Source organism: Spea bombifrons, chromosome 1 (assembly GCF_027358695.1).
Source record: "Spea bombifrons isolate aSpeBom1 chromosome 1, aSpeBom1.2.pri, whole genome shotgun sequence".
Classification (NCBI taxonomy): Eukaryota; Metazoa; Chordata; class Amphibia; order Anura; family Pelobatidae; genus Spea; species Spea bombifrons.
The window spans coordinates 127,336,182-127,360,012 of NC_071087.1; the positions used below are offsets into that span (position 1 = coordinate 127,336,182).

Sequence of the window (23,831 nt, forward strand, 5' to 3'; positions counted from 1 at the left end):
CATTAAACTGTCTTCAGCAACCTCCCCTTGTTAGGTGCTTCTGTTTGAGTTAATGATTGTGCTTAGCACATATTTTGTATAATTGATTAATCATACACCTAACTGTATGCCTACAAAATCCCTTTTTGATGCTGTTTTGAAGGCATTGTCACACCAAATATTGACTTTAGATTTTTTTTCACACCTGCCTAAAACTTTTGCACAGTACTATATATATTTACCCATTTACTGGGACAAGCAGTCATCGTAAATACAGGTCATAGGAAAATAGTAGAATTGTTGAAATTGATGGATATGTCCTTTTTCCAACCTTTCCATCTAACACTGCGCTCAGCAATATCCAGTATGGCAACATTTGTCACAACCTGACATAAGGAACAAGTGATTTGATACAAAAAAGGATTTTATGGGCTGGTGGAGTAGGGGTGCTTATAGCAAATACAGACTACAGTGTCTATGGTGAAAACATCTGGTTACACTAATCTAGAGAAAAATCAACACACTACAGTTCTCATATACAATATGGCATTATAACATTATAGAACCAAGAAAAGTATGGAAAGCAATGTACTGCTGGCACTGGTTAGTAAGGGATTAAGTTTATGTTATTATTTTCAGGCTATGGGAGATTAACTGGTAGATTTCACATGCTTACCTACCCACATAGGGTGGAAGGCACAGTATGTGTTGTAATTATTAGAAAGACTCATTCAGATTGTTATAAACTGAAATTAACAGGCAGGGCCGGCCCAAGACATAATGCCGCCTGGGGCGAAGTTTAAAATGACAAGCCCCCCCCCCCGCAGACGCCAGGTGTCATTATCTACCCTTCCTCTGCCCCCCTCCCTATTATCTACCCTTCCTCTCCCTATTATCTACCCTATCCCCCCCTTTGCACTTACCTTTCAGCAGTCCTGTGTGCTCTGCCGCGGTGCGCACTGCTTTACTGCTGAGTGCTGGAAATGACGTCATTTTCCGGCGCGCAGCATTACAAGCCGGCACCGAGACCGAGCTAGAAAGCTTGCAGAGGAGAGAGAGGGGCGCCGAGGGGGTAAGCGGAAACCACTCATCTCCCCTCTCTGCTTAAAAAAAAAAAAAAAGGCGCTTGGGGCAAAGTGCCGCCTCTTCTAAAGTGCCACCTGGGGCAATTGCCCCACTCGGCTCCATGGTAGGGCCGGCCCTGGGAACAGGATCTTCCACCATCTTCAGTTAATAGTGTTATAAATGCAATAATGCTTGTATGTTCTGTGTTCTTATCAAAGTACAAGAACTACCCAACATTTTAAATGACTAGAAGGAGACTTTAGTTTTATGGGGTGTGTAAAGTACCTACTAAGTAAACTAGTATGGTATGTCAATGGTTATTCTTTTTTGGGATGTTGAGCCATCTCTTTCATTTATTAGCCTATCTATACAGGGTATCGTGAGTTTTAGGGCTGTAGAATACTGTGATTTAATCATACTCTGAAAATAGCTCCTAGAAAAGAGGGGGTATCAGGGGAGGTATAAGAGACAGAATGATTTGGGTCTTAAAGAGGGACTGTCCCTCCTAAAAAGGGACACTTGGCAGGTATTCACTGCAGATTATGTTTGACAGTGTATGAGTACAATCCTAACGTTAACAAAGTTTGCAGCTGTGATAAAAGCCTTTTTTTTTTCAAAAGAAACAATTTAGCCATAATTGCTTGGCCATTATGTATAAATTTATAAACAATCTAAATATCACGATACATGATTTCAGGAACACGTTGCTGCCTCCGGATGTGTGTACACATACATGATAAACTGAGGACTGGGAGCGTTCCTCGCTGCCACCAATGGCAGTTAATGAGTTAAGCAGTAGGCAGTGCTGTGGGCCTTTGAATATAGTGCAGTTGAGTGGAGCTGCAGCAAGGAGATCTGTATAGAGATGTTAACTATGGGAGATCACAGAGCCTTACAGCACTGCTAGAGAGCATCAGTGGGGAAAGACCTCTAAGCCACCTCTCTGATTGCTGGACTCTGCTTGGGAGAGGGGGACTCCTCGTTTGAGCAATGCAGAAATGCTTAGCTTTGGCAAAGATTCCCAGAAACCACAAACCTGATTTCTAGGAGAGGTTTCTGCAGACTTGCTGTTTCTACACTGCCATCCTTCTGTGAGCTCTGACTTACTCTGAAGCACAAACTGAAGATGATGCCGGTCGCTCCTTCTTACCCCTGTTCCAAGGCAGATCCAGCTGGGGAGTAAATTGCTGGATAATTTTGGACCATCCAGGGACCCAAAGGCTAAAGGTCGGTGTGCCTTTGGAATGACAGCTCTCACCATTAAATGGGGCACAATCTGCGGAGTTAACCCTGGGATCATCACAGGTAAGATAACGTTACTTCCCCCAATCCGGCATTTCGGGGGTTAAACTCGACCCACGATTAATCATCAAAGGAATAACCATGAAGATTCTACGTGCAACCGTAAGGTCACATTTAACGATAATTAACAAGATAAGAAGTAACTCGGATAGTGGGAAACTTTCATCAAGCAGATCATTAACCCTTTTAGTCTGGTGCTACCCGATAACATATATGATATATATTTTTTGCTGCCATTTTCTAGACGTAAAAATCATACGGTGCGATTTAGGTTGGTGCTTGGGAGCTACTGAGATCAGTTTTAGACCGATTAACCTTTTTAGTGCTGGGTTGAAGTAGACTTACCTCCTTGCACTGAAATGGTTACTGTATGCAGGGAAATACAGTATCTACAATCCCCTATCTCAAGTAATACCTGTCCCAGGATGTCCTATTATATGTAGCTCCTAAAGCATTGCCTAATAACACCCTATCTGCACCAGTGCTAGCTGATGGTTATAGCAGATTATAGTTCAAGAAAGTCAAGCAAGATCTGGATTTTGTATCCATGGAAGCATATACTTAATAGTTCTTCGTTATTAGCCAAGATGGGTTCATCTTAAATGTCTGGTTGCATTTAATCTGAAAGTATCAATCCAAAAAGAGTAAGGGAGGGAGTGTGGTGTATGTGGGTTAGCAAGTTTCAGTCCAGTTGTGTATGGATTTGTAATCATTTAGTACAATCAGATCTTTATAATCAAGAGTTTTTCTTGCATACCCCAGCACACATTGATGTGCAGATTGTTCCTTAATGCACCACTGCTTTCCATAAATCTGTGCTTCTGCTCCTAGCTGGTTCCTTCTTGGGAGAGAATTTGGCAAAAGCAAAGGGTACTTTTATCACAGATAGGATTCAATTCAAATAGGTCCTTCTGTTTCTTCTGGAAATATACTAGCCATACCTCTAAGAGGGAAACAGCACTTGCTCTGCAATATTTTAAGAAGCATAACTATGAGTCTTAAAATTTTTGCATGGAATTCATTTTTTGGTAGCACTAGAAAAAAATAGGTACGTTTTAAAATAAATGTATATCTTGTTTTTTTGTGCCACAATTTATGAAATATATAATCTTATATACAAATTCAAATTATCTAATGTAAATTGCAACAAAATACCCTTATATAAAACAAAGAATGTACATTCTTCCTAATGATGTGGTACCAACATGGAATACTTCACCCAAGTCAGGAATATTATTATATTTATATTACATTGCACCATTCTGTAAGGCTATTACAATAGTGGGACAGTGGAAATTAACAATAAAATTATAACTAACAATATACAATTTGAGAAATTGATTAACACACATTGAGACATATTGATACAGAAACACAAGAGGGCCCTGCTCTTGTGAGCTTACAGTCTAATATATTTCTGAACACAGTTAGATTTATTATGCCTGTTACACAGCAGCCTACAGGTATTGTTGACTATGATACAGCTTAAATTCCCAGTTTATTACTGAGGAGCCTGATGCAGAAATGGTGTTGGAAGGACTATTTCACATCGAATTTATTTGAAAAAGCACAGATTTTAACATTGCCTAGTCTAGCAAAACTTCCCTATTTAGTATCCTATCATATTCAGATTTAACAAAACAACAAACCATAAACAGCATCTCATGTTTTAAGGGGTTAATCTACTCCCTCTAGTTCTTCTGGAGGGGAAATGGTTACAGTTTATACCCCACCTAAATCAATGGATAAAAAAAGAATATTAGTAGGTGTGCTGGTAAGAAATAAGTGGATTTTTACATAGTCTGATACAGATTATGATTGATTTGTCTTGATCTTTTATTGGTACTATATTTTCAATGATACATATATTATATTAATATATGTTTTACCTTTTTGAGTTTTTTTGTTTTTGTTTTAGAAATAGAAGTTTATAATCTTCTTTAACCATTTGAGTCCAAGCAAGATACACTGGGATTCCAAGAACTGCAATGTTCATATTGTTTTTGTTCTTCAAATTTCAGATGACCATATATTGTAATAGATATCTAATATATATATATATATATATATATATATATATATATATATATATATATATATATATATGTATATTAGGCAGACTGCTAAATAATATTCTGTATTAGCCAATGAAGTTGTATATTGTATAAAATCTATTGCAATTTTATTCCAAAACAGTGTAATGGTGTGTGGAAGTGTTAAGTTTATTTTCACTATCATTCATTGTGCTCAACATTGATTGCAGAAACAATACTATCTCCAGAGATCAAACCCAAATGATTAAAATATGCCATTTACTGACAGTTGTCACAATGTCATCATGATTGATATTTTCCCAGCATTCATTTCAATTCATCATCGTTCTGTCTCTTGCCAGTACAATATAAATTGTTACCAATTTCTACACAGCAGTTACTTACAAGGCTTACTTCATTCTAGTACCATTTTTGGTGATTTCTCACTTTATACCTCCAACTGCCCCTTTTCAAGAAAGGGGTCGCTCCTTTAGGGCCCAAATTGCTCTGTACCTCCTGTCTCCCTTTTCTAAAATAATGTTTGGTGGGTATAAGTATATTGCAGTGTTCTATAGTGCTGAGAGTCTCAATGTTAAAATGATAGAAACATTGATAGAATTTGCAGATAAAAACCATTCGACCAATATAGTCTTCCCATTCTTCATGCTGTAAAGATTCAAGCTTGAATTGGTCCTTGGCCTGGTCTTAGAATAGCCATATGTTTAAATCCCCTCTGCTGAAAGGCTGTTCTGCTTATCTATAACCTCACAGTAAAATAATACTTCTTTACTTTACATCTAAGCCTCTAACCCACTAATTTTAGACTATGACCTATTGTTCTTGCATTTCTTCTTCTCCTGTACTTTGTACATCTGTTTATGTCTTTAAATGTTGCTTTTACATCTCTGCTTCCGCTTCCAAATTGAGCTTTCCTTATTTAAGCTTTCCTGCTATACTTTTTTCTTGCAAACTATTCACTATTTTAGTAGCAAAACATGTATTGTAATGTAAATTACTATTTGAGAATAAAATATACTTTTTTTATGTTTAAAACTAAATGTTCTAATATCACAAACACACCATCTAATACAAAAAGGTGTCCAACGTGGCCATTTAAAATGTTGAGAGGTATTTTTACTCCCAGGTCTCAGGCTTAACTCAGAGTAAAACACTGCTCCCCTTCCCTAATAAAAGATGCGCTTTACCCAGAGACCCAGGGTAGCAGTCCATCACCCAGAGACTCCAGGTGAAACCTGATGATTTCCAAGCTATGCATATAAACTCAATAATCAACTATTATACTTTTAAAATTGTAAAGACCCTCGGGTGGCTATTTTTTTTTTTTTTCATTTTAATTCCCAAGTAAATGTATTGTATCAGTTTCCCTAAAAGTCGTAGCTTATTGATATTTGTTGATCTGTCGTTAGACTAACTGTGCTACAGTAGACATTTTAAGCAGTCGAGACTGGGCATGCTGTGGCTATTTTTAAAGGTTTAGATTTTGAAGCATGTAAAATCCTTATGACTCATAAAACACAGTGATGCTGTTCCATTATACAGTTTTAAGAAGTTAGATTTGTACAATAAAATAGTTGCTATGGGAAGGAAATCTAAAGTTTACACTAAGAAATTAAAAACAAGGTATGTTTCACATGGTGTTTATGTAAGCAACAACATATTATTATTATTTATTGTTTTATATAGCACCATAATTGTCCACAGAGCTGTACAATGGTTAAACAGGACATAACAAGTAGCATATAAGTTAACAACTCGACTCACAGAAACAAGAGGTAAGGAGGACTTTGCTCAAGTCGGTTTACAATCTAGAGGGAGTTTGGGGTGTATTACACAAGAAGTACAAATTCCACTGTTAGACATGGACCAGCCACACTAGTATTGTCTGAAGACCAGAGAGGGACTAGAAAAGGGAAGCTAAGGAAGATGGCCCTAAAAGTTGATCTTGGGGAATTTTTGGAAGGCCCAAAGGCAGGGGAAAAGACGGATTGGTCAGAGGATGACATTCCAGAGGATAGGGGCAACCTTTGAGAAATTTTCCATGTGTGCACGAGAAATAGAAATTATAGGAGATGACAAACGGAGATTATTGGATGAATGGAGGGACCAGGTTGGAGTGTATTTGGAGATGAGTGAGGAGATGTAAGTAGTATGAGATTTGAAAAAGAGGGTCAGGATTTTTAAATGCGCACAGGCAACCAGTGAAGAGACTGAAAAGTCAAGAAAATACGGGGAATGGACTAGAGCCTTAGTGTCATCTTGTGTTAGGAAAGGATGAAGGCAGGCAATGTTTTTAAGGTAATGGTGGCAGTTTTTGGAGACATGTGGGGAGTGAATGAGAGTTCAGAGTCAAGGGTGACACCAAGGCAGAAAGTCTGAGGGAATGTTAGCTTTGTAGGGATGGAAGATGAAAAGTTCGGTTTTGGAGAGATTGAGTTTTAGGGATTAGGCAGATATCAGGTAGAAACAGAGGCAAGACAGTTAGTTATACACGCTAAGAGGGAGGTATAGCGATCAGGAGAGGATAGGTAAATCTGGCAAGTTATTAAAGGTGAACTAGGTATGGTCCAAGTTTGACATTTCTTATCTTGTTTCTAGTAAAGTAGAATAAGTTCACCATGTTGACAGTTTTGGTGGTTTTAACTGACACAAACTAGCAGACATACGTAACTGTTTTCAGTTTTGATTGTTGATGTCCCTTTAAATATACTGTAGTACTCTTTTTTTGTTCAGTGACTCAGTTACATTGAACATTTTAGAACATTGAAAAGCACATATTGTAATTTAAAAATACATTTTGTTATTTATGCTATTTTTTTATAGCATAAATTTGAATCAACGATAGGTTCACTCATCTTGGAGATAATAATCCCTATCTTAAGAACCTAGATCACTGTTGTTGGTATGGTATGTATTGTTGTTGGTATGGTGGTGATTTGCAAATGTCATTAATTTTGTAAACGCATGATCAAATGTCTACATTGTAACCAGTCCTTCTTTCACCTTCCCTTGTAGAACACCTGCCATATTGTAATTACCTTCACCCACAATTGTAGCTGCTATTGATAGTGGAGGGTGAAATGCAAGGTTCCATATCATATGGTGGATATATATAAAGCCCATATGTCATATTTTACCAGTTTATTCCTACTCCTGTCAGTGTGAATGTGTCCCGACATGCTTTATAGCTCATAATTACCTAATAATTGTTATTGGCTAACCACTGCGCATTGCAGTGAATACTATAGAAATGTTTATATTTCCAGGATTTTGCCTATATCTCTTGCAATGCCAGATATCTACACTAGTCTGTCTGTATCTAATTCTGCCTCTGAAACCTCTTTATCTTCTGTATTCATATGGAGGAATTATTCCTTCCACTAAAATGACAGACATTTTCTAGGCTTCCGTAGGCTTCCGTGGCTGTAGACTCTTCTTGTAATGATGTAAGAAACCTTAGAAATGCATTTTGACTACTGTGATGTAGTATGTCCTGATTAGATTATTTTCTTAGTGTCAATAACTGTTAAAAGCTGCTTCGAGATACCAAGTGACTGGAAATGTTAGCCAAAATAAGCAACATATATTTCATTGAAATTAGCTATTTCTGGAGTCTGAAATATACTGAAAATAATTCCAGAAATGCCTTTGTCTCTTACTCAATTGTCTTGGCTACACTATCATTTCTAGGCAGGGATCAGCCAATGGTCCTTGACACCTAGGTTCCAAAAGCATTTTAGTGTTCATTCTGCCTCTTTTCATCAATGTCTAGTCTACTGTTTTTATCATTTGGTCTCACAGGATCAGTGTGTGTCACACATTGAACTATACGGCACTTAATTAAGAAGAATGTTTGTGGTAAAAAGAACACATTACTTTTTTTTAGGCCTCTCTACCCCCCCTCCCCTAAAGCTGTTGTCTTCATAACCATTCATGTGTATCATGTCTCTTAGCAATATAATGAGGAGATCAACCACCAAATGGAGAGTCAGCTCCTCAGTTTTGCAAGCACAGCCTGTGCACCTGCTGTACACTCGCTGTGGTATGTCTGTAGTCATTCTGTCACACAGACACTAATTCATTGCCTCATTGGTGCTGTTGCAACTGTGCAATCAACCAGTCATCTTGATCCAGTGTCCTCCCAGCACCCATCTTAGCGCTTCTGTCTTTTCACCTAACGTAACAATGAATTCGTTTTTTTGCCTTTAAACCTTTATAATAAGAACACAAACTGTTTGGTATTCTCATGGTGCCTTCAGGATGCTTATACAAGATGGTTGGCGCTTGTATGTCTTCCAGGGCTGGATGACAAAGAATCCTACTAAATCCATTGTGAATGTTGTGAGGTATGCTTTAACATCTGTTTTGTGTTTAAAATGTAGTTTAATGTAAATTAATCTGTATAGGCTTTTCATTTTATGTATTGTTGCAGTTCCTGTCTGAGCTAGTTATTATTTTATATTTTTTTTACTGGGGTTATCTGCATTAGAGCCAGAATGGACACCTTCTGTTGCTCCTCCTCATTGATATTTTATTAACATAGCTTCTTAATTGTGCATTTTAACAGTATGGGAACTAACACATCTTATTGTATACACACACTGTAAAACATAGATTTACTTTACATTCTGAATTCACTAGGATTTCAACTTCCATTACTGTTATCTCTGTTAGGCTAGGTTTCCACTTGGGTTTTTGTCCTGCGTTTTTTTCTTGATGAAAAACGCCAAGAAAACTGCCACTGCATTCTCCTGCATTTTGGCGTTTTTTCTGGAGTTTTTTTCTGGCGTTTAGCCTTTCTGTGGAAATTGCTTTTTTGACCTTAAGTAGTTTTTCCAGCCTTTACACGTTAGAATTGTCACCCAGCTAAAAGGGATTAGGATAAATGGCAAGTATCTGCCCCCACCTGATGTCATTTTCTTGGTAGAGTTCTACTTAAACACGCCCCGGCGGACCCTTTGGTCTCTTTTCTGTGGTTTGTAAGGCATGCTTTATTCCGAATGTTTGCTGTTGCTGGGTCCATCCTCTGCATTGTAACTGTGGAAAAAAACGCCATAAAAAAAGCCAAGGCAAAACCCACATGGCTTTTTCATGGCGTTTTTTCTCTCCCATACACTTCTATTGTAGAAAAACGCCAAGATTTCCTTGCAAAAAACGCCAGAGTGTCAACATGCTGCGATTTTGAAAAACTGCCACAGAGCCCAAAAAAGCAGAAAAACGCCAAAGAGGACTGAAAAAACGCCAAACAGAAAAACGCCAAGTGGATATGGCATTGTGCGATTTCCTATTGAAGAACAGCTAACATCTGGCTGCAGCGTTTTTTCACAAAAAAAACCGCTGTGTGGCTGAATTGGCGTTTTTATGGGCGTTTTTAGCACAAAAAAAAACAAGTGGAAACCTAGTCTAAGAAAAGGTGTATCCTGTCTCAGTAGAAAAAAAAGGCAGGTGGACCCAGACAGTACTAGTGGAAAGATTGCTTGGTCAGAAATGTAGCCCAATGTAGAAGGAGAACAAAAACTCCCTGCCTTACAAGATGTGTTAGGCCACACACTCACTATACTCATCACCAGCCAGCTTCAGTTCTGGTTTGCCAAAAGAGATCACATGACCTTTTGCACAATTGGGCAGAAAGCTCTCCTATTGATTTCATGGAACAAAATATTTTTTTCTGAAATTATAGAATGCGTATTAAAGTAGTTACCTTAATATGCATTCTTTGTTAATGGGGCAGCATGGTAATTGTATTAGGTTAGTACATACAATATTGCCACTGTATAGTGTATACTGTTGCATACAATGTTTAGAACCCTGTAATTTCTAAAATGAATAAATATAAAATGAATGAATAAATAAATACAAAAGTAAAAATAGAATTGCCTATTAGAAAAAGCTTTTCAGAACAGGAAAAAGATAAGGGTTGAATTTTCTAACATAAGATGGGATATCAAATTCCGTGGATGCAGATTAAATCAATGTGAAGGAACTTGCATCTGTAATTGTTCATAGCTCTCGTTCTTACAAATAAGTTCTACTCCAGTAAATTCAGCAGAAAAGTATTGTTGTGCTTGAAACACCAATCTTGTTTTGTGTTTTTTTTTGAGGCTCCTTTATAAAAATCAAACCATGACAAAATATTCTGCCCTTTAATAGAAATGATTGGAGGCAGGTTTTCTTGTTTAATCTGTTTTATTATTTGGAATTATTTCTGGCTAATGTTTAGGTTTTTGAAGTTTTGATTCATGATTGGTTATAACAAAAACAACGTACCGGTTTTGGTTAAGAAAAAGTATCAGGGTACCCCCGATAGACTTAAAAGAGGTTGGTGGTGGGCAGAACCTGGGAAGGAACTGGCTGAAACCTTAGCTGGGAATGTTTGTGATCAAACACACTTTCCCCTCAAAATGGAGGCTAAACACATTGACCAGGATGGTCAGTTATCAGTTCCCAGAAATGACCCATAATGTTATATCACCATAAGGTTTTGTTTGCTTTTTTTAAGTTATTGTATATATATATTACATTCCTTTGTATTTTAATGGGGGAGTTAAAACCTGAAGGTAACTGACAGGGACTGTACAACTCTTAGAACCTCTGATTGGAGGTTTATTTATTATTTTTTGGAAAGTGTTAGTATACTATATTATAGAATCTGAAAATACACCGTTTTTTTTCTTTGTTTCATTGTCCATTATTTTTTATCTTGTATGCCTTATAGGCATCTGGCTACAATTGTATTGTACAAATTATCTGGTTTCCAGATGCAATTAGATCACAGAATTTTAATACACTTTAATGCTTCACATTTAGGTCATGATCTTGCCGTATGCAACAAAACAAACTCTTAGCAGCACAACATGTTATTAGAAATATCTAATTTTCATAAAGCCATCAGAACACAGATATCCTATTATACATTAGCAATGAGAAATATATCAGCAGGAAAAAAAATGCCTGTGCACATAATAAGTGGCCGGACAGATATACAGCACATTGAATGGGGTGGGGGGAATCTATTCAGGAGATAAATGAAAATCTGCACACTGGAAAAAAAGGACTATACAGAAAATTTAAACTGTCCAGACACAAAGCATATATTCAGCTACAGAAAATCCAGCTGGAAGGCAATACCGAGTGTTCAGTGAAGTGAGTTTGCAGAGAACAATCTAAAAGTTCAATAATATACTGCACGCAAAGAAAGAAGGAAGTATAGAATACAACATAAGAATAATCAGTATTTTAGAACCGAAAGTAGATCCAAGCTCAGCATGAATATCACAGCAATTCTGCAAATAAAAGAATGCAATCAATCGTGAACAAGTCGAATGTGCCTTTCACTTTGCACATCTTCACATTCATAAGGAAAGGCACTATCCCTACCATATGCAGCCACATACCGTTCTTAAATTTTGCGTGGCACCCATTGATTGTGGCATCTTTTACCATTTACGTTATGGTTGTGGCAATATCACTGTGAATTTGCTTTAATGATATGTATAGGTAGCAATGCAAAAGAATTGAGATTGTACATTAATGAAAGGATGTTGGTCTTTCACAGGAGCTTATTAGACTTGTGCATTCGTCTTCGGGCGAACATGAAAACGAGCACGAAGAGGCCGTTTTTTTGTTCGTTCCGAAGGAACGTAGAACAGAATACAGTGCCGGCAAACCGTAGGCGAAGACGAAGACTCACAATCACGAAGAATCGAAGATTCTTCGTGATCGTCTTCGTTTTTGCCGCGCAACCGCCAAAATTTCAAACAGGAGTGAGCTGATCCTCGTCTGTCCAATCAGCTCACTCTTGTGACGTAACGCTAAGGGTCTCGTCCAATGCCTGTGCTGCTGTTTTTTGAATTCTGAAGGCGCCTTTATAAGACCAGAGCTTGCCTGAGAGATCCATTCATTTTTCGCTGTGACTGCTTTGGCAACACTGCTGTGCTGCATCCGAGCGTTACAGAGAGAGATTGTTCTGTTCTGTGTGAGACTGGTAAGCCTTTCTCACAGTGTACTTCATCCTCACTTCAGTGCTACTTAATATAATTAATTTAATAATAATAATTTGATTAATTTAATTTTTTTAAAATTAATTTGTCATCAACTTTAGTGTAAGTGCTGTTGAGTTGACAGTGCACCCAGTGCCTCAGTGGCACTGGGGTGCCCTTGCCCTGGGCTGGCACTAGTGCCTATTGCCTGTCCTGCTTAAATAAATTAAATAGAATTTATAAATTACAATTTAATAGAATCTATAATTTAATAGTTCATTATAATATATATATATATATATTTGTCAGTCATATATATATATATACTATAGTATACTAGTGTAGAGTGTACTGTAGACATTCATCTACTAGTGTCTAATTTAAAATCAGTAATATTAATTAATATAATTAATAATTGAATTCATTATAAAATATATATATTTGTCAGTTATAGTTAGTAATAGTATACTAGTGTAGAGTGTACTGTAGACATTCAGAACATCTACTAGTGTCTAATCTAAAATCAGTAATATCAATAATTCTCTAATTCTTTCTTATCTTAATAGTTAATTAAATTAGCTATAAATAAAAGTAATAATATTAATTAATTACTACTAGCGTATAGTTCAGCTAATCTTATTAGTACTGGTGCTGCAGCTCTATAGTTTGTGCTTTGTTTTAGCAACAGTAAGAGACCAAGTCAATTTTTCTTAATTAATCTTTCATTTTATTTCATTTGTTTTGCTCACCTCAGTCCATCAGTGAAGTGAACTTGTTGGGCTAGTGAGTGCAGCCGCATAAGTGCTGTGTTTTTTTTTGATCAGCAAGCAGTGACGTTAACTGTTTTGCAAAGATTTTCTCATTTATTTTACATTTTATTTCAATTTTATTAAAAGTACCCTTAGTGTTTTGCTCACCTCAGTCCATCAGTGAAGTGAACTTGTTGGGCTAGTGAGTGCAGCAAGCAGTGAAGATAACTGTTTTGCTGTGACATTTTATTTTATTTCTAATTCTTTTCAAGAAAAATTGACTGTGACGAGCTGTACTAAGCAAAGCTTCAAGCTACTAGCTGTAGTACTAAAATAATTCTAATCTTCTTTAATCTTAATCTATAATATATTATAAATAATAATATTCTAATTCATAATCTATAATATAAGTAATTCTAATTCTAAATTCTAATTCATAATCTATATTCTTCTATCTATAATACATAATATATAAGTAAATTAGTTCTAATCTATTAATATTATATAACTTAATATTAATTAATAAATCATATACTGAATCTGATTTAACCTCACTTTAGCTTAGTGGGTTTGAGAGCGTCTGCCTAGAGGTAGACTTATAGTAAGGAAATATAGCTTTAGGCTAGCATAGTAGTAGGCTAAGCTCTTAGGCCCGTGTAAATTCAAATTAAAAATAAAATACTGCTAGTTATTAAATAGTTAATCTTGAGTTAATAATTTAAATAACTTTAGGATTTTGGCAGATTGCACACAGCACAGTGCAGTAGTGCATAGTTTTACTTTTTAAGCAGTAGCACTGAAGAGAACTTCCTCTAATTTTTTTGTCTTTAATTCGTTTTTCCTTTTTTTTATTTTTATTTTTTTATTTTTTTTTTATAGTTTTTTAAACACTACACTACACTACACTACACTACACTACACACACAACACAAAATTTGAAATGGATCCTCCTTTTGGGACTAAGGAGGGACAAGCTCCATCTACCACCACCACCACCAGCACCACCACCAGCACCACCACCAGTTCTAAGATGCAGCCTTTGCGTCAGTCTAGTCGGCCAAGTAGGCCAAGCTCTCGCTTATCATTTGGGGAAGCATTGCTTGAAGGATCATCAAGTAAAGGAAAGGCACCAAAAGCAGGCAGTAGTAGTGCGGCTAGGCCCACAAGCTCTATGGTTTTTTACGGAAAGCCTAAAGCACCAGAAGCACGTTCAAAGTTAAAGGGTAGCACAAGTAGTACCAGCCCAGTGACTAAAAAGAAGTGCCTTTTGCCCCAAGCAGCATCTTCCCCATCCACCAGCAGCATGCAAGGTACCAAGCAGAGCCAAATTAGCAGCAAGACTCAGAGGGGTCCCAAACCAAAGCGATCTCATTCCTTTGTAGGGAAAACCACCACCACCACCCCCACCTCTACCGCCTCTACCACCACTAGTGCTGCGCCTACTGTTCCCACTGGTACCGCCACGCCATGTCCTCCTAGTACCTCTAGCAAGCCACCAAGTCCTTACAAAATTTTTGTAAAGACAGTTAGAGAGAGGGCTACACATAGTGGAACTCCACCTAGCGAGGTAGCAGAGGAGCCTGAGACTGAGAGGCCAAGTGCAGAGTCTATTCTTCCTGCTCGCACTACTACTAGTCACGAGTCTCACGACGATATCAGTCTTAGCTCCAGCCTAGCAGGAATTCCATTCGATCTGGCTAATGAAGAGCTAGACTATGAGCCAGAGGAAGTAGAGGAGATGAGTGGTCAGGAATCAGATTCCTCAGGGAGCAGTGTCCAAATGACTAGTGCACAATTTTCCCCTGAGCCTCCACCTTCTCCGCTACGATCATCACCATCACCACCACCAGCAGCAGCAGCAAAACCTAGCAAATCTAAAGCAATTAGCAGTCCCACTATGGCCAGTACTGTTACCACCAGTCCCACCACCACTAGTTCTGCCTCTGTTCATCCACCCCGAGCAGTAAGAGCAGCACCCAAGGCACACTCCAAGGCTATGCGCGCCCCAATTTGGGAGCACTTTGAAAATGTTGAAGAAGGGCGCTATGGAAAGTGCAAACATTGTGGGAAGCTAATAAGCAGAGGGAAAGTGTCTGGCCATTTTACCAGTGCTAGCATGAAGCATCACCTCAGCACTCAACACAACGCTGTGCTATTGGGGAAAGATGCAGAGGTAAAACTTAGTGCAGGCAGCATAGCTGGTGGCCGTGGAAAAACCCCAACAGCTTCTTCTTCTGAGCCAATAGCAGCAGCAGCAGCAGCAGCAGCAACTAGTGCTGGCAGCCAGAGACCAAGGCAGGTTGGAGCACTGCATGCCCAGCCCACCCTGGAAGAATTTGGGGCATTCCACTCCAAGAGAACGATGCCCAAACAGCAGGCCAATAAAGTAACGCGACTTATTGGTCAGTTCATTGCTGTTGGAGGGGCATCCTTCTCCATGATTGAAGGGGAGCCTTTCAAACAATTGATGGCGGCTGTGGCTCCACAATACACAGTTCCGTCACGTTCCACTTTCAGCAGGAACATTGTCCCCTCGCTGTATCGGTCCTGTGTTGCAGCAGTGAAAGAGGAGCTTTCCAAGGCTGCTGGTCAGTGTGTTCATTTCACTACAGATTTGTGGAGTGCACCTAGCGCCCAGCATGCCTTTCTTTCTTTGACAGCACACTGGTGGCAGCCCGGTGTGTCTAAGGAAGTTGCTGCAGCAGGCTACCGATCATTCCTTCTCCATGCAGAAGTGATGGATGAAAAGCACACTTCCCAAAATATTCTGCATGCGATTAGGAAAATGTTTAGCCTTTGGGTGGGAGCAGAGGCGGGCACCAATGTTGAAGTTGGTTTTGTGGTAACTGACGGAGGTGCCAATATGGTGAAAGCGCTGCGAGATGGTCATATTGTTGGTGTGCGCTGTGCAGCCCACATCATCCATCTTGTAGTGAAGGCAGCAATGTCAGAAGGAACTAATGTGGCAGCAGTAGTTCTGTCCCGCTGCAGAAAGATCGCTGGGCACTTTCACCATAGTGTTAAGGCTAGCCAACTTTTGAGGGAAGAGCAAGAGAGGTCAGGTCTTCCCGTACACTGCCTACGTCAGGATGTCAGTACACGGTGGAACTCCACGTTAGACATGCTAGAGAGGATTTTGGAGCAGCAGAGGGCAATCCATAATCTTGCCTCAGAGCACAATATAGGGATTACCTCTCCATTGAATAGGGAGGATTGGACAGTGATCGCCCAGCTAGTGGCAGTCCTTAAACCATTCAGGGATGCCACAGAAAATTTAAGCTCAAACACTGCCAGTCTGGCCCAGGTAATCCCAGTGTTCTCCCATCTAGGCAGCAAGATGGATGTGTTCCTTGGAAACCGTGAGGCTGTTCAAGGTGGCACTCTACATCCTGACGTAGCAGCCATAGTCAGGAAGCTGAAGGATCTGCTAAAAGTACACCTTCGCAAGCGAATGGAAGAGAGTCCCGAAATGATGCTAGCGTGCCTTTGTGATCCAAGAATTAAGGGAAAGCTAGCTTTGAAATTCAATGTTCTCAGTAGCTACCGGGAGCAATTGGTCAACAAGGTGCGTGACTGGCAGCGTAAAATGGGAATGCTGTCCGAGGAGGGTGAGGTGCAGGAGGAGGAAGAGATGATGTGGTCTGCTACCCCTAGCAGCAGCATCAGCAGCAGTGCCACAAGCAGCACAACACAGCTGAGTGGAGCAGCTGCGTTTTGGGAAGAGGCACTTGGCAGTATAGTTGGACCATCTGACAGAGCTAGCAGCAGAAAGGAGAGTAGTGCTGCTGAAATGGTCAAACTTTACCTCTGTGAAGTTCCTTCTGCTCCTAATGTTGATCCTCTTAGCTACTGGGATGAAAAGAAGAGTGTGTGGCCTGCACTCTCATGGGTTGCGCAGCAGCTTCTATCATGTCCGCCAACCACTGTTCAAAGTGAGCGCGTGTTTTCTATGACTGGAAACATACTGAGTCCACAGCGCTCACGCATGGCACCTCATCTGATGGAGCAGATTGCCTTTCTTAAATTCAATCTGCCCAAATTGGGTTACCCAGCTCTTAGCTTGGAAAGTTAAATTTTTTCTCTCTAATGTTTAAGGTAGTTTCTCCCCCTGGTTGCACTTGCTGCGGTGTGGCAATGCCTGCTACCTCCGCTGGTGTAGCCAATTTACGCTAGGGCCTAGTGTCTGAGCTCTGTAAGTCCGCTCCCAAACGCCTAGGACTGACAGTCTTTGGATGCTTTGCCCTGGGGTGAAACAGGTGAGTGGGTCGTCAATTGCCCACTCATTCACCTTTTTCCGTTTCCAACGCTGCTGCTGGTGGTGGTGCCAGTATCTTTTGCCAGTTCGCTTCCTGGCTGAAATCATGCCTCAGATGTCCCTAATGGAAAGGGTAGTTTCTCCCCCCTGGTTGCACTTGCTGCGGTGTGGCAACGCCTGCTACCTCCGCCGGTGTAGCTAGCTTATGCTAGGGCCTTGTGTCTGAGTTCTGTAGGTCTGCTCCCAAACGCCAAGGACTGACAGTGCTTGGATGCTTTGCCCTGGGGTGAAACAGGTGAGCGGGTCGTCAATTGCCCACTCATTCGCCTTTCCCAATTCTGCTGCTGCTGGTGGTGGTGCCAGTGTCTCTCTTCAATGCCAGTTCGCTTCCTGGCTAGTGTCATGCCTCGAATGTCCCTGATGGTAAGGGTAGTTTCTCCCCCCTGGTTGCACTTGCTGTGGTGTGGCAACGCCTGCTACCTCCGCCGGTGTAGCCAGCTTACGCTAGGGCCTTGTGTCTGAGCTCTGGAAGTCCGCTCCCAAACGCCAAGGACTGACAGTTTTTGGATGCTTTGCCCTGGGGTGAAACAGGTGAGCGGGTCGTCAATTGCCCACTCATTCGCCTTTCCCAATTCTGCTGCTGCTGGTGGTGGTGCCAGTGTCTCTCTTCAATGCCAGTTCGCTTCCTGGCTAGTGTCATGCCTCGAATGTCCCTGATGGTGAGGGTAGTTTCTCCCCCCTGGTTGCACTTGCTGCGGTGTGGCAACGCCTGCTACCTCCGCCGGTGTAGCCAGCTTACGCTAGGGCCTTGTGTCTGAGTTCTGGAAGTCCGCTCCCAAACGCCAAGGACTGACAGTTTTTGGATGCTTTGCCCTGGGGTGAAACAGGTGAGCGGGTCGTCAATTGCCCACTCATTCGCCTTTCCCAATTCTGCTGCTGCTGGTGGTGGTGCCAGTGTCTCTCTTCAATGCCAGTTCGCTTCCTGGCTAGTGTCATGCCTCGAATGTCCCTGATGGTGAGGGTAGTTTCTCCCCCCTGGTTGCACTTGCTGCGGTGTGGCAACGCCTGCTACCTCCGCCGGTGTAGCCAGCTTACGCTAGGGCCTTGTGTCTGAGTTCTGGAAGTCCGCTCCCAAACGCCAAGGACTGACAGTTTTTGGATGCTTTGCCCTGGGGTGAAACAGGTGAGCGGGTCGTCAATTGCCCACTCATTTGCCTTTTCCAATGCTGCTGCTGCTGCTGCTGCTGCTGCTGCTGCTGCTGGTGGTGCCAGCATCTCTTCTCTGCCAGTTCGCTTCCTGGCTAGTGTCATGCCTTAATTGTCCCTTATGGTAAGGGCAGTTTCTCCCCCCTGGTTGCACTTGCTGCGGTGTGGCAACGCCTGCTACCTCCGCCAATGTAGCCAGCTTACGCTAGGGCCTTGTGTCTGAGCTCTGGAAGTCCGCTCCCAAACGCCAAGGACTGACAGTGTTTGGATGCTTTGCCCTGGGGTGAAACAGGTGAGCGGGTCGTCAATTGCCCACTCATTTGCCTTTTCCAATGCTGCTGCTGCTGCTGCTGCTGCTGCTGCTGGTGGTGCCAGCATCTCTTCTCTGCCAGTTCGCTTCCTGGCTAGTGTCATGCCTTAATTGTCCCTTATGGTAAGGGCAGTTTCTCCCCCCTGGTTGCACTTGCTGCGGTGTGGCAACGCCTGCTACCTCCGCCAATGTAGCCAGCTTACGCTAGGGCCTTGTGTCTGAGCTCTGGAAGTCCGCTCCCAAACGCCAAGGACTGACAGTGTTTGGATGCTTTGCCCTGGGGTGAAACAGGTGAGCGGGTCGTCAATTGCCCACTCATTTGCCTTTTCCAATGCTGCTGCTGCTGCTGCTGCTGCTGCTGCTGCTGCTGGTGGTGCCAGCATCTCTTCTCTGCCAGTTCGCTTCCTGGCTAGTGTCATGCCTTAATTGTCCCTTATGGTAAGGGCAGTTTCTCCCCCCTGGTTGCACTTGCTGCGGTGTGGCAACGCCTGCTACCTCCGCCAATGTAGCCAGCTTACGCTAGGGCCTTGTGTCTGAGCTCTGGAAGTCCGCTCCCAAACGCCAAGGACTGACAGTGTTTGGATGCTTTGCCCTGGGGTGAAACAGGTGAGCGGGTCGTCAATTGCCCACTCATTTGCCTTTCCCAATTCTGCTGCTGCTGGTGGTGGTGCCAGTGTCTCTCTTCAATGCCAGTTCGCTTCCTGGCTAGTGTCATGCCTCGAATGTCCCTGATGGTGAGGGCAGTTTCTCCCCCCTGGTTGCACTTGCTGCGGTGTGGCAACGCCTGCTACCTCCGCCAATGTAGCCAGCTTACGCTAGGGCCTTGTGTCTGAGCTCTGGAAGTCCGCTCCCAAACGCCAAGGACTGACAGTGTTTGGATGCTTTGCCCTGGGGTGAAACAGGTGAGTGGGTCGCCAATTGCCCACTCATTCGCCTTTTCAATGCTGCTGCTGGTGGTGGTGCCAGCATCTCTTCTCTGCCAGTTCGCTTCCTGGCTAGAGTCATGCCCAAAATGTCCCTAATTGTAAGGGCAGTTTCTCCCCCCTGGCTGCCTCTGTCTGCGGTGTGGCAACGCCTGCTACCTCCGCCGGAGTGGCCAGCTTACGCTAGGGCCTTGTGTCTGAGCTCTGGAAGTCTGCTGCCAAACGTCTAAGACTGACAGTGTTTGGGTGCTTTGCCCTGGGGTGAAACAGGTGAGTGGGTCGCCAATTGCCCACTCATTCGCCTTTCCCATTTTTCAATGCTGCTGCTGGTGGTGGTGGTGGTGCCAGCATCTCTTCTCTGCCAGTTCGCTTCCTGGCTAGAGTCATGCCCAAAATGTCCCTAGTGGTAAGGGCAGTTTCTCCCCTCTGGCTGCGTCTGTTTGCGGTGTGGCAACGCCTGCTACCTCCGCCGGAGTGGCCAGCTTACGCTAGGGCCTTGTGTCTGAGCTCTGGAAGTCTGCTGCCAAACGTCTAAGACTGACAGTGTTTGGGTGCTTTGCCCTGGGGTGAAACAGGTGAGTGGGTCGCCAATTGCCCACTCATTCGCCTTTCCCAATTCTGCTGCTGCTGCTGCTGCTGGTGGTGCCAGTGTCTCTTCGATGCCAGTTCGCTTCCTGGCTAGTGTCATGAATCAAATGTCCCTAATGGTAAGGGCAGTTTCTCCCCCCTGGCTGCCTCTGTCTGCGGTGTGGCAACGCCTGCTACCTCCGCCGGAGTGGCCAGCTTACGCTAGGGCCTAGTGTCTGAGCTCTGGAAGTCTGCTGCCAAACGTCTAAGACTGACAGTGTTTGGGTGCTTTGCCCTGGGGTGAAACAGGTGAGTGGGTCGCCAATTGCCCACTCATTCGCCTTTCCCAATTCTGCTGCTGCTGCTGCTGCTGGTGGTGCCAGTGTCTCTTCGATGCCAGTTCGCTTCCTGGCTAGTGTCATGAATCAAATGTCCCTAATGGTAAGGGCAGTTTCTCCCCCCTGGCTGCCTCTGTCTGCGGTGTGGCAACGCCTGCTACCTCCGCCGGAGTGGCCAGCTTACGCTAGGGCCTAGTGTCTGAGCTCTGGAAGTCTGCTGCCAAACGTCTAAGACTGACAGTGTTTGGGTGCTTTGCCCTGGGGTGAAACAGGTGAGTGGGTCGCCAATTGCCCACTCATTCGCCTTTCCAATTTTTCAATGCTGCTGGTGGTGGTGGTGGTGGTGGTGGTGGTGCCAGCATCTCTTCTCTGCCAGTTCGCTTCCTGGCTAGAGTCATGCCCAAAATGTCCCTAATTGTAAGGGCAGTTTCTCCCCCCTGGCTGCCTCTGTCTGCGGTGTGGCAACGCCTGCTACCTCCGCCGGAGTGGCCAGCTTACGCTAGGGCCTTGTGTCTGAGCTCTGGAAGTCTGCTGCCAAACGTCTAAGACTGACAGTGTTTGGGTGCTTTGCCCTGGGGTGAAACAGGTGAGTGGGTCGCCAATTGCCCACTCATTCGCCTTTCCCAATTCTGCTGCTGGTGGTGGTGCCAGTGTCTCTTCTCTGCCAGTTCGCTTCCTGGCTAGTGTCATGAATCAAATGTCCCTAATGGTAAGGGCAGTTTCTCCCCCCTGGCTGCCTCTGTCTGCGGTGTGGCAACGCCTGCTACCTCCGCCGGAGTGGCCAGCTTACGCTAGGGCCTTGTGTCTGAGCTCTGGAAGTCTGCTGCCAAACGTTTAAGACTGACAGTGTTTGGGTGCTTTGCCCTGGGGTGAAACAGGTGAGTGGGTCGCCAATTGCCCACTCATTCGCCTTTCCCAATTCTGCTGCTGCTGCTGCTGCTGGTGGTGCCAGTGTCTCTTCGATGCCAGTTCGCTTCCTGGCTAGTGTCATGAATCAAATGTCCCTAATGGTAAGGGCAGTTTCTCCCCCCTGGCTGCCTCTGTCTGCGGTGTGGCAACGCCTGCTACCTCCGCCGGAGTGGCCAGCTTACGCTAGGGCCTTGTGTCTGAGCTCTGGAAGTCTGCTGCCAAACGTCTAAGACTGACAGTGTTTGGGTGCTTTGCCCTGGGGTGAAACAGGTGAGTGGGTCGCCAATTGCCCACTCATTCGCCTTTTCAATGCTGCTGCTGGTGGTGGTGCCAGCATCTCTTCTCTGCCAGTTCGCTTCCTGGCTAGAGTCATGCCCAAAATGTCCCTAATGGTAAGGGCAGTTTCTCCCCCCTGGCTGCCTCTGTTTGCGGTGTGGCAACGCCTGCTACCTCCGCCGGAGTGGCCAGCTTACGCTAGGGCCTTGTGTCTGAGCTCTGGAAGTCTGCTGCCAAACGTCTAAGACTGACAGTGTTTGGGTGCTTTGCCCTGGGGTGAAACAGGTGAGCGGGTCGCCAATTGCCCACTCATTTGCCTTTCCCATTTCCTTTTCCATTTCATTATTTTCCTTCTGATACACAACCAACCAAACATAACACACACAATAACACATATAACACATATAACACACAGTGACATCACACATAACACACATACACACACACTTACAATGCACAAAACACAAGGACGTTTTCCTTGTTATTTGCCCTGGCCTTCACTCACTAATAGCATTACATTAACACTATAACTCACACTTCACCCTATAACATTTTTCCATCCACATACCTGCCAACAGACCCAACTTTTTCAGGGACAGTCCTGCTTTTTTCCAGTCCTGTCCCATCTAATTTAGCTAAACTAGGTATGCAAAATGCAAATACACATAGGTAGTTATAGCTTGGTAGGTAACGCTACTATAAACATTTAATAAATATAATCAAGTACTAAATAATAAATCTAACTTTAAAATACATTTAAATAAACCCCTATTTTTTTTTAAAAAAAAAACATTAAAATTAAATTATTATTATTTAGACATAATCCATCTTTAACCAAACCAGTGCACTGCTACTAATCTTAAACATAACCGTACATTAACCCTAAGCTATTTTTTAGTTCTTGTCCAACATTTTTCCATCAGCATACCTGCCAACACACCCAAGATTTTGGTGGACAGTCCTGCTATTTTCCAGTCCTGTCCAATAAGTAAGTTGGGTTGTTGCAAAGTATGCCATTGTAAATAGGTAGCAAATGTTAGGCATGTAAAGTGGTCCAAAATCAATTTAAAAATGTAAAATATTCCCTATTCTTTTATTAAACATCTATGGACAGTACACCTCGGTATGTGTGTGCAACTCTATTGGTCGTTTCGGCAGGGGGCTCGCCTGCCATCAACGAATGAAGTGCATTCTGCAGTTCTGCAATTCACTCGTTGATGCCAGACCAGCCCCCTGCCGAAACGACCAATAGAGCTGCACACACGTACCTTCACGGCAGCTGCTGCTGCTGTGATGTGTTATTAACCCCGTATTAACCCCTGCTAGGCAACCAGGAGGAAAACGAAGATTAAACGAGCACGAAGAATGTCCGCGAATATTCGCCCGAAGAGAAGACAGGAACGGGCGAATATTCGCGGAATACGAAGATTTTTTTTTCCCCGAAGACGAGCACGAAGACGAACACGAAGAGCCCCCTGGTGCCCAAGTCTAGAGCTTATAGTATTTGCTGGAAGTGTAGCAAAAAGAAGCCTCCAATATACTTTAGATATGATTTGGAGACTAACTTGGTATGTTTCCCGGTGTTCTATAAAACTAAATAAATTGTGGTTTATAAAAATAACACTGCGACACAAAATTAGCCCCTGGTTTGGACACGGTATGTCTACCAAATTATAGATGTTGTCAATGAAGGCATAGAGTACAATTCTTTGTTTATCATATTGGTGGCTTAATGCTATAATATCAGAAGTAGAGTCTATGCAATCACACAATAACATCTTAATCAGCCAGTTCTCTCTGGTTACATGAACATTGTGTGAAGCAGCGGCATACTTAGAGGGGGATGAGGGCGGTCCGCCCCAGGTGCCACTCATAAGAGGGGTGCCACACTGGCACACAGAGGTCCCAAGTCTCCTGGAAAT

At 42.7% G+C, this 23,831-nt stretch overlaps 1 protein-coding gene across 1 annotated transcript in view; it reads left to right on the forward strand.

Annotated features, from left to right (window-relative positions):
- Positions 1-1,917: 1,917 nt before the first annotated feature.
- The window catches only part of WSCD2 (WSC domain containing 2), a 143,801-nt gene continuing 121,887 nt past the window's right edge, over positions 1,918-23,831 (forward strand). Inside the window, exon 1 of the mRNA XM_053473266.1 lies at positions 1,918-2,349. The gene's annotated coding sequence lies outside the window, so the exon portion shown is untranslated. The remainder of the gene's footprint in view (positions 2,350-23,831) is intronic.